This window comes from Chelon labrosus, assembly GCF_963514085.1.
Source record: "Chelon labrosus genome assembly, chromosome: 11".
Taxonomy (NCBI): domain Eukaryota; kingdom Metazoa; phylum Chordata; class Actinopteri; order Mugiliformes; family Mugilidae; genus Chelon; species Chelon labrosus.
Genome location: NC_140344.1, coordinates 20,014,372 through 20,026,434, shown reverse-complemented (window position 1 = coordinate 20,026,434; position 12,063 = coordinate 20,014,372). Strand labels below are relative to the sequence as shown.

Sequence of the window (12,063 nt, the reverse complement as noted above, 5' to 3'; positions counted from 1 at the left end):
AGGCTCGCCGGTGGCTCGTGCTGCAACTTTTGAGCAGCAGCAGCAGAATGTGCGAGTTGCAATGGGGAGAGAGAGAGGAGAAAGAGAAAGCACGAGGGAGGATGAGAGAGAAGTAACGAAAGACATCAGGCTGATGCATTCTCTGCACATTTATCATGAATTGAATTGAATTCAGGAACTGAAACGCCGCAGGTTGAGTCTGTTTACTTGAGAATTCTTGGTTGCAAGCCTCAAAGCACTGAGCTATTTTCTTTCTCTTAGGTTTACTTAGTTTGAGGTTGGTCGTTCCGCCACAGTCAGGGAGCTAGGCAGTCCTCACATTCTGGCCGGTAATGATGTTTGCTTTGTTCACAGTGCTGAGGAGAGAAGGTCTGTCTTATGCCTCGGCACTGGAAATTGTTTTGCAGCGACTATACAGTAAGTGGGTATAGCAGTAAAAAAATCCAAGGAGAAGAATGGCTTGGAGCATCTGTCAAAACCTAAACAGCTGCTGCGCTCTTATGCATATGTTTTCTTATTTTACACGTAGTGTTGTTGATGTCTTGACCCTCAGACTCCAGATGGAGGCATTCATGTAGCAGGGAAAATAATAAATAAGGGAACGGAGGCTATTCGTAGTCTTCCCAATGATTTATGAATGCAAATGGTGTAAAAGGGCTGGTGGAGGGACTTAACAAGCTACAGTATGCGTTCTGTGAATCTGCAAAGGATGAATGACTGATGCAGTTATTCTTTCCCTAGAAAATGTCCTTTCTCCTTGACGTGTAATAATGATGGTTAGGGGAGGAAGGGCGACAAAAGGATGCTCCGCATTACTCGACTGGTGGCAGTTCTTGTTTTTTTTCCCCCCTCGTTCAGCTGTGGTGCATTGTCTCACCGTCACATGGATGGCCGTATTTGTGGCTCTCCCACCATATCTGCGTAATGACCACCTTCCGCTAAAGGGTCCCTGAGAGAGTCATTATCCCTGATTCAATCGACGATGACAAGGGGGAAAGGGATGGAGAGGACGGATGTAAGATGACAGGCGCTGTGCTTTCTGATGTCCCCCCCTCTCATGTCTCCAGGGGGAAGACTCACAGGGCCCACTCTGGCAACGAATCCACAGCGCACCACAAGTAATCAAGGCTCTTCAGCATCAAACTCAGGGATTATGTTTTCTTTTCTGGGAAGCCGCACATTTACTCACTGATGTGGTCCTTGAAGGGCGGCCTACCAGTTGTGTACAAGATAACATCCAGGTCGCTGGGGTTCAGGGGAAAGCCTCCTCACACGCCACATCTTCCATGGTATTTGGATTTGATGTTTCTGTTAAAGCTGGTATTTAACTGAATCATTTGCTTTGGATTTGTGTGCATCAGCATGCTTTGCTTTCCTGATAGAAATATCCCTTTTATTGATTAATCAAACGCAAATGCAACTATCAGGCATAACACCTTCTTAATGTTGTGTCAGTCTCCCTTGCGCCTCCAAAACAGTTGTGACTCATCAGAGAATGGACATGGGCCTTCTGAGGGTGTCCAAAATGTTGTTAGTGGGGGCCTTTGGGTCCTATGGGTTGAGGGGAGGGGCCTCTGTGGATCGGGCTTGTTCCAGTGCATCCCATCCATTTGGAGGGCAGGTCAACACCTTATGCTGTTTTTCATGTTTTTTGAGTTGTTCCTAAACCGCTTTTGTGTGGGTGCCTGTTTCAGGCTGCATCCTGTTGGAGTGTCATTGCTATGGGGTGGGGGTGCCTGGTCTGGTCTAGGTGGGTGGTACATGTCTAAGTAACATCCTCATGAATGCCAGGTCCAAAAGTTTCCCAGCAGAATATTGCATTGTCACAAGATGGTCAATGTTATTTAGTTCTCCTGTCAGTAGTCATAATGTTATGCCTGATTGATGTATGGATAGATAGCAGCACGTTTTGTATTTCAGTGATCAACATCCTAAATGCCTTAACTAATTTCTAAATGAGCTAATTCAGTGAGAGAACTGCAGTGTCTCTTAACCCTGAATAATGAAACTTAAAGCTGGAAATGCATTTTTTGCAACTCTGCTAACTCTGTATTTCGAAGCTCACCATCAGAGTAGTGTAATAGTATCAGACGCACTTCATCTATCCCTCATAGATGATACTAATGAGAAACAATATTGCATCTATTTTTTTTTTCAACTTTAACACACATAATCACATACAAAAGCAAATACATACATACGCCCAGCTTTACAGCCATCCTTTTCAGTCAAGTTGAAAGGAGCCTTTCCCACATTTAACCCACAAAGTTTTATAAATTATGTACTGCACATATAGCATCAATCTGCATAAGAAATTTACATTCACTAAAACATTTATTATTGACTCAGGAGGTAATATGTTCACATGCTGTTGGGAAGTAAGAAAGCGAGTGGACGTTAAGGAGGCGGATGAAGGAATGAAGCATTTAATGGAGAGGGTTTGTTAATACTGGTGGTCATTATTAATATTTCTCTAACTATGACTAGATAAATTCTTAATTATTGCATTAATTCTACTTGTATCATGCTTTACTTAACATATGTAGGTTTTGTGTGTCTTCTAGAGTTTATTATTTGAATAAACATTATGTATACGTACCCCATATCCCACATATCCCAAGACAAAAGATCACCAAAGTAAGGTTACACTTAATAGCTATGGATTTTTTCTCTCACACCCCACCCAGCAGGGTAAAAAACAGCAGGCCCTAAACACTGTGTTCCACTTTTTCTGCCAAAGACCCTAACTGTTCCTTCCTAAGGTTGCATTTGTGTACTTATCTCCCTGTGCATACCAAAAGTCAAACCAACCAGCGAGCTGATTCGTCTGAGTGCAGCAGAGATAGAAATCACTCTCCAATTAGTAATTGCATTCTGTTTAATCTCAAAAGCTTTATTTCCCACAAATCTTTGAAGTAAACGAGTCAAATTTGCAAAAGAAAAGGCAGGAGGACTCATGCCATGCTTGAGAATACACTTGAATGTGTGTATGAATTAACTACAGTATTTTGTTCTGACTGTAGGGAGCCACATTCTCTTACATCAGCCATCCCCAGACAAGCTGTGCCTGCTGACTCTTCACTTTGTCAAAGTGGTTGTGTATTTAATGCCATTCTCTCTAGTCAGGTAACCTGCTACTCTGTTCTATCTCTTTAAGGTCACAAAGCACACGGCAATTTTTCATTGCGCTCTTTCCCCCTGAGTTCAGATGATGTTCAGATTGACTGAGCGCTGTAATTTGCCTCAGTCTTGTTAATTTATGGGTCCTGCTGGGATACAAGGTGTCGGAAATTTAGGGAGAAGAGAGCCTGGGTTGAGTTTTGTGAAGAGCTTAAAAGTTTCTGATTTTGAGATGTAGCCATTTTTATTTCTTTATTTTTGCTCATAACTGTTTGAATACAAGCGCAAAACTCAAAAAAAGCTAAAATATAAAGTCATTTTAATAAAAACAGAAAAGAAAAAGATCTCAAGTACATGTCTCTGAAAAATGTTACTCTTTCCAGGTCAATGGTCAAAGAGGTCAAAGAGGTTTTATTCGTCATTTCAACCATATATAGCAGGTGCGGTACATAGTAAGATGAGAGGACGTTCCTCCAGGACCATGAAGTTACATGAAGATTAGATTAGATTAGATTCAAGATTAGATTCAACTTCATTGTCGTTGCATATAGTGCGGTTACATACACAATGAAATGCGGTTTAACCACAAATGCAAATAGCAAAAAGTGCAAAATTTACTCTATGATGGCTATAATGATTGTATTAAGTAGTATTTTACAGTAATAGTATAAAAAAGAACACATGTAATACTAATATTAATACACAGATCGATGTATGCAGTATGATCGGTTTATGAGGGGCCGTACAAGCCATAATTCATTCTTTCACTCTCACATACATACATTCTCCTTACACATATATACATTCTCCTTACACATACATATATTTTCACTCACTCACACACATACATTCTCCTTACACATACATATATTTTCACTCACTCACATACATACATTCTCCTTACACATACATATATTTTCACTCTCACATACATACATTCTCCTCACACATACATATATTTTCACTCTCACATACATACATTCTCCTTACACATGCATACATTCTCCTTTCACATAGATATATTTTCACTCTCACACATATACACATACATTCTCCTTACACATACATATATTTTCACTCGCACATATATATATATGTTCACTCTCATATTTATACATTTTCATACTAGAAGTAATATATGTATGTAAAACGAAAATGTATGTATGTGTGAGTGAGAATATATGTATGTGTGAGTGAGAATATATGTATGTGAAAGGAGAATGTATGTATGTGTGAGTGAAAGTATAGTGGAAACGGAAGGAGTATAGTGGAAACGGAAGGCAACATTCATTGTCTACATACTCCGGTACAGTAGGTGGCGGTATACACCTAATAATGGTTGCAACCCGCCATAAAACCGAAGGAAGAGGAAGAAGAATCCCTCTGTGATTGGCTGAGAAGCTCAAGCAGAGCCATGCAGGTCAGGTCCGTCAGGTCACGATCAGCATGGAGGGGGGAGATCATGGGGGAGATGAGACGCGGGCATTTCAGCAAGCTATTGGGGTACTAAGGAATATTTTGTCTTCTCCTGAAACCATCCCATCCTTGTCCTCGTCCCTTGAGCGGCAGAGGACAGGCTCAGCTGCACCTAACGTTACTCATAGCGCGGTGGAAAGTGAGATGCGAGAACTTTTCAGACCAGGCAACTACCAAGTTCCTTTAGCAGACCAAGCAGCAGCTAATGTGACACAAGGCCAAACTGGAGGACTGCGGCGGCCGTCATTGCGATATCAGACTCAGCAACACTTTGGCAACTGGAACACCCGGTCAAGGAAACGGTGAGAACAACCTAACGTTAAACTAACATTAAATCCTAAACGTACTCCTGCTAATGTAGCAACACACTTTGGCAACACAGTCAAAGCTGGTTAGTTTAAGAAAATGTCCGCTAACTGTTAGCTGTCAGGCTCATTTGATCCATGTTCAACTCAGTTCGAGCAGTGACAAACCTAACTATTTCAAAGCATTTTTTTTAAATTGCCAACACAGTGGAGTTTTAGATCGCTAACGTTTTTAGCACAAGTCAAAGAGATTGTAAATAGCAAAAATTAAATGACACATTTTAGTTTGTGGTTAACTGGCGCTAATGCTGCTGGTTCAAGCAGGTAACGTTAGAGGATATCTTTCAGCAATAAGTCAATGCCATTTTTTTAAAAGAGCTGTGATATATACATCATATATCAATATAAATTTCATTTATATATTTTATTTTAATATAAAATATTTTATGAACTTGAGAAAATGAAAAATGTACTTATAATGAACAGCTGTGGTAGGATTCTAAAAAATAGCCTACAACCTAACATTTGCCATGTTTTAAGGGTTGATGAGCACAGAATGCATTTAAGATGAATACATATATTTCTGCTTTGTTTTGTAGGGCCAAAACACAATATCACGATACTTTCAACAAAGACGTCATCCTTCTTCCGAGGCCATCAAGCAGTCTTGTTGTCAAACATCGCACAAAGCAACAGTTACACGAACAAGGACATATATTGAATGGATTTGAATTCCAGAAATCCTGGGACCAGAGGACTGTCACTGAACAAATACGGGATGCCTTTGGAGAAAAACTCTCTGCTGATGTGAGGTAAGCACTTTTTATTTATGTCAAGTATAAATTAAAAGGATATCTCAAGCAGTGAAAATCACATGTAATTAGATTATGTAAACAACAGATCAAACCTGAACTATTAAGCCAGTTATTTAGTACATTTGATTTTTTTTTTTGGCATTGCTTACATTCCTCATTTATTTTTCTGACTGCTGGTTTTCTGCTGTGTCCATCTTCAAAGATGAAATGGAACACAGGCTGTCAGTGCATCAGTTTTCAATGTGTCTTGTGCATCCAAAAAAGTTTTTTGGACCCTTTTTTTTTTAACCTTTTGCATTTTTACCCACTGTTTTTCAGCCTTGAGTTTCTGATGGCATGTGGCAACAGATTGATTTCACCCAAACTGCGTGCTGGACAAGACCTGGATGCAAATCTCATACATAAAGTCTATAAATCTAAAGCCCTATACATGAGACCATCAAAGCCAATTTTGGTATGTTGTATCACATTTGAACTGACTTGCAGAGCATTGTAATAATAATAACCATAATAACAACTATAATTGGTGCATAAACATGAATGAATGAAGATTAATGTTGTTATCTTGGTTGTTCTTAAAGTTTCAGTTCAGCTTTGTAGCTATGAGTGTTGAAAAACTATATACATTTTCTATAGACTAGTGCAGAGTTGGAATGCCTGTTTTTAAAATGTTAAATCTAAGCACAGAAATGGAATAAATTGACAGCTGCTTAATTGGACTAACCGAGAGCTAAAATTAGGAGAGGATACTGGTACTCTATGGGCACTTTTAAAGCGTGAACAGCAAAAGTAATTCTTAGAATTGTAATCATAAATCTTGGTCTTTCCAGGTACTGTTCCATTTACAGTTGAAAATGAATATATCTGACAATCTGTTATGTCTTTCCAAGGATGATAATACAGGCTATAGCAGTGAGGAAAACACTGGTTCAGCAAGGCAGCTGCGCTCCTCATCTCTAACACGAGATAGACACTCATTTGAATCTTCAGACAGTTTTACCAGCCAAATGACTGCCTCCCCACCAACCTGTACCTCTGCAGTCACTCAAACTCCTGCCTTGACACACCAAAGCAGTATCTCAACCAACCACACCAGCACTTCAGCAAGCAGTTCTTCGAGTCAATTGCCAGTGTGCTCACAGGAAAGCTGCCCTTCTTCCAGTCAGCCTTCTACCTCATCGTTTGGAGGAACAACTTTAGCTGATCCAACTGTGGTCCTGACTTGCCAAAACAGCTCAAGCTCACCTTACCAGAGCAGCACTCCAGCAAGTCTTTGTTCTGTGTTACCCTCTACTGCAACAAACTATGATAACTACCTTTCAGTAACGGCTGCACTGTCTGACATGTCTTCTGATGATGAGGAATTGAACCAGGCTATACTAGCAAGCCTACAGAGTGAAAGGTTAGTACAAAAAAATGCAAATGTGTTATGGTAGCCACTTTCAAAGACAGTTTTGTTGCATTATTAGTGAATTCAGGTGCCATACCTGCTATGTTTATATGCATATGTGTATATTGGCCCTTCACAGCACTGGTATGTAAAAGTTAAATGATGAGGCTGGCAATTTTCTATATTTTTTATTTTTGTCAACAAATGTTGTGCAGAGCAACAATTTACAAATTTCTACTTAGAAGAACGGTACCTGTATCCAAAGCCTGATATATCTTATTCTTCTGTGCTGTTCAGCTCAGTTGTTGTCCAAAAACTATTTTAAAAAACTTCAATAAGCCACACAACTGCACTTTGTTCCTGGAGATAACAGTTACTTTTGTTTGTTTGTTTGTTTGTTTGTTAAGAATCACTCCAAAGACTAACAACAGTGATAAGGTTGTTACTATCAGGAGAGAGGTTACTTTAATGGCAGGTGCCACGGCATGCTTGGAACACAGTTTACAAAACGTAGCTTATTGTGCTACATATCACAACCTCTTGACTTTGTATTATACTAAATGCTTACTAATATACTTTATACTTGACAGTTATGTTCTGATGTTCAAAATTGTCAATGACCATGAAGAATACACACATGATGCTGCATTCTTAACAAGTATATACTATAACTTATATTTGTCTTGTTAGGGTTCAAGCAGCGAAGCTGCTAGAAGCCTATTGTGTTTGTATGTTTTCTTATTATTATTAGGGTTCAAGCAGCGTAGCTGCTGGAAACCTATTGTTATTCATGGTTTTCTTATTATTATTATTATTATTCCTAATCTTCCGCCATGGGAGTCTATGGCAGCTCATAGAACCGTATGGTAAAAAGTTGCGAAATTTTGCACATAGCTTAAGGGCAGTCTCAATATTACTTTGACTGAGTTACATGTAAGCACTAAGCACGGTCTAGCGCCACCAACTGGTCAAAGTTTGAAGTACATTTGTGAATGTAACTTTTGAACCGTATGTCCGATTTTTGAAAACAAGGTCTCGTTGGAAACCTTGGATCATCGCGATTCCAACGCACCCTATGACGTCATAATGCGTCATGATAGATTTTTCGCAATTTACGATTTTGTTGAAAAACGAAACTAAATTGTCAGCGGTCACAAATTTGTCCGATTCTCACAGAAATTGGCACAGACCGTCTACGGGCCAATGCGCACAAACCTTACTATCAAGCGTCCTCAGCTTCGAAACCGTTTGGCCGCAACAGCCAATCAAAATTGGCGGCGAAGGCGGCGTTTTCCATTGGAGCTCATATCTCGGCAACGCTTTGGTGCAATGAAACCAAATTTGGTAGCATGCTTCCAGACACTGTCCCAGGTGCACGAAACAAATCTGGTGTCATGTGGCCACTAGGGGGCGCTATAATTAGCAAAACATTGTTTTTGCTCATATCTCTTGATGCGTTTTTATTTGAAATGAAATTGTGATATCCACAGATACTGTGGGTTGCCCCAGTGACAGTTCATGCCAACTTTTCCTGTTAGCCAATCGCAGTTGGCGGCAAAGCCGCCAAACTGGAAGTTTTCTTATATCTCGGTGACGCTTTGACTTCCGAGGACCAAACTTAGTCACACGCTTTGAGACTCCCTTAGAAGTGCGCAATATAAATTTGGTGTCATTCGGCCACTAGGGGGCGATGTAATTAGCAAAACTGCGTTTTACCTCATAACTTTTAACCCGTATGCCTGATATTCGAAAACATGGTACTGTTGTACTCCTTGCATCATGCCGATGCTATCAGTACTATTGCAGCTCTATCCGAAACGTCCTGCTTGAACCCTACATTGCTGCTTGCAGCTATATTTTATCTTGTATCTTGTTTCAGAAGGACCATAGGACATTCGGTGCCAGCAAGCGATATTTTGCAAGATCTTGCAACAAAAATAAACTATCAGAGGAAATGCAAGTTTAACATTAACCGATCCACAGTCCTGGATGGAGCCATCAGAGGTTTTAAACGAGGGACCTATGATCCATGTCACAGTATTTCTGTCAGGTTTTCTGATGATATGGGAGTACCAGAAGAGGCTGTGGACTTAGGTGGACCAAGAAGAGAATTTCTAAGACTGTTAATGGAAGCTTTGCCCCTATCTCCAATGTTTGAGGGAGAAGGTGGCAAAATGAACTTGGCCTTTGACAGTACTGGTATGTATTAATAGTAATCTCATAATAATTTTATTATTATTTTTATATCACTACATTTTATATGATCGTACAGGTATTTTGTCAAGTCTTTGTACACATGAACTGTCAAATGAATTATTTTATTTTATTTTCTCTAGCCATGAGAGAGGACAGGTACTTCATTGCAGGCAGGGCCATTGCAGTAAGCTTTGTACACGGGGGTCCACCTGCAAGCTTTCTGTCCCCAACTCTCTTCTCTTGCCTTGTTGATGGTCCAGAATTGGCTAAGCCAGTTTTGGAAGATGTTGTAGATAGTGACCTGCGTGAAAAAATTAAAAGGGTAATTTTTCTTCTGAGTTTTAGAATATGTTGTGGTCTATGTGCATCTGTATCAACACTAGTGACTCGTGTAGAGGGGAAGATGTTTAATTACAGCCCTTTCAAATTGTGTTTGTTGTATCTATTGGAAGGTCACAGAATGTACATCATTTGAAGATCTGCTAGCAAAAACAGAGCCACTTGAGGATTACTTGGCCAATGCTGGCTGCCTGAGGCCACTGCGAAGGTTGGAAGACAAGAATCTGCTTGTAGATGACATCCTGATGTTCCAAGTGATACACAGAGTGCGTGGTCCTTTTGAGAGGTAAACTTGTATCCAGCTTTTTTGCCTCTACAATAAAGAACTGAAACCCATGAAGACTGCCTTGTGTTAAGGGTTTTCTTAAGGCCATTCCTGTTTAAGTGTGTAGTGTGCTAGTCCATGCCCACCCTCCACATGAATTGGCCAAGTCCAAAAATTGAAAACACATTTGTGTATCAGTAATTAGTTTTTTCTTCTTTCCTCTCCCATTAATCATCTCGGCACACACCACATTTATCTGCTGACCCTTTGGAGGGGCCCCACCCCTAGGTTGGGAACCACTGGACTAAACTAGCTAACTAATAAAGTAGTGTAAACTAGCTCCACCTCCAGCAGCTACAACAGTAACATGCTGCTCTAACACTGATGCTTCACTATTAATAATCTAATGATGTCATATAATGATATATCAGTCAGATGAACCGAAACACTACTTTTATTGCAATACTTTAACTACATCAGGCTCATAATACTAACTAACTTACTTACTACTGTAGTAGGATTTGGAGTGTTTTTACAATAAGTAAAGGTCTTAGTAGTAGTTCTTCAACCACTGGTTACCAAGTACCCTGAAAAATATGAATTTGACATACATACTTTACTGTTGTAACTAACCTGAAGTACAAGATATTTGCATATTTTAATAGGATTTAAATTCCTATATTTATAATTATATGTTTTTTCTTTGATTCATTCATCTGCTACATGTGAAGAAAACTTTTTTTGTTAAAACTGAAGTCGCCAACCAAAACACTTTAAAAAGAAAGTGTGATTTTTACTCAGATTTCGGGATGGACTGAGGACACTTGGTGTGCTGGACAAAATCCAAGCTCACCAGGAGAGTTTTCCAGGCATGCAAACTCCTCACCTTTCGGCGAAATTCGCCGTTTTCAATCCAAATTGGGTGACTTATGTGATTCGTGCAAATCCGAGGAGAAAATAATTTATTGGTGGGGGGGGGGGGGGGGGGGGTAGCCTACTCGTTGACTTTTATTTTAATATATTTTAATAATATAATAGTATAATGTTCTATATACCGTAAATCCTCTAATATTGGCCTGTATTCCATTAGCGGCCGGGTCTCGCTGTCAGCGGAGGTAAATAAAGGCCGGTCTCTAATAGCGGCCGGGGCTATTATTAGAACCATCTCGGCGGGTCAGGGTTTCGGCGGCACGGTGTGGGAGGATCCCCTCAGCGGGACCTCTCCCCGGCGTCGGCTGGCCCCCGCCGGGCGCATTTCCTCCGTGGCGGTGCGCGGCCTGTAAGTGCTCGGGGCGCAGGTGGCTCGTCGGCTCCGGCCGCGAGCTTTACAGCGACCCCCCGCATCTCACTTCACCGCTTCCCTGGGGTCGTGGAATCAGTGCTCACTGCGCCCTCTCTCCCTGCGGGGAGGGACGGGGCCCACTCGCTCCCGGCCCGCGGACTCACTGTCCTCAGTGCGCTCCGACCGCGTCGCGCCGCTCATTTGTTGTTAATGTTCTGTATGCATACCAGGTTATGGTAACTGTACGTTTTCAATAAATGAACCTGGTATTTTATAGGTTCAAAATCTTGTTTTTATTAATTCTACTCGTAGTTCGTTTTGCTCAAATAGAAATTAAGGCCTGCCTCTAATTCTGGCTTCCTTCCAATAAAGGCCTGGACCGCTATGCGCTTGAGTAAAATAAAGGCCCGGGCCTGTATTAGAGGAAATACGGTATATATAACCGTTGTCTTTGTAAATCTCTGTTTACCAAGCGGGGGGGGGGGGGGGGGGGGGGGGGGTTCGTGGCCATTTCCCTCTTCGCGCACTCTTCTCACCTTTTTGACCCCTGACCAGTTTGCATGCCTGGTTTTCGCCCCCTTCTATGCTGGTCTCCTACAACCCTCACAGCTGACCTGGTTGACAGCCTCTTCACCATCCGCCTATCTCCCGTTGGCAGCAACAGAAGGCGTGCTGAAGAAGTTGTTGTTACTTTCTGGAGAGACTACCTAACAGATGCAGAAGGTTAATGTAGAAATGATATGTTTCTTGTCTTACTTAAATTAATAATGCACTGCATCTTGTCACTGTATATCACTTAAGAGTAGGCCTAGTGATGCATGCTATGTTTTTTTTTGTTCTGTTTATTTTAATCTAATTTCCAATGTATTGCTTTC

At 40.8% G+C, this 12,063-nt stretch overlaps 2 long non-coding RNA genes across 2 annotated transcripts; both read left to right on the top strand.

The window, feature by feature from the left end:
- The first annotated feature begins 3,979 nt into the window (after window positions 1–3,979).
- LOC311495408 lies at window positions 3,980–6,144 on the top strand. The gene is made up of 3 exons (XR_014699326.1): window positions 3,980–4,898; window positions 5,501–5,713; window positions 6,035–6,144. It is a non-coding gene; the product is annotated as an uncharacterized lncRNA (long non-coding RNA).
- A 1,340-nt stretch (window positions 6,145–7,484) lies between these two features.
- Window positions 7,485–9,977, top strand: LOC311495407. Its single transcript, XR_014699325.1, has 2 exons — window positions 7,485–9,305; window positions 9,443–9,977. It is a non-coding gene; the product is annotated as an uncharacterized lncRNA (long non-coding RNA).
- Window positions 9,978–12,063: the final 2,086 nt, after the last annotated feature.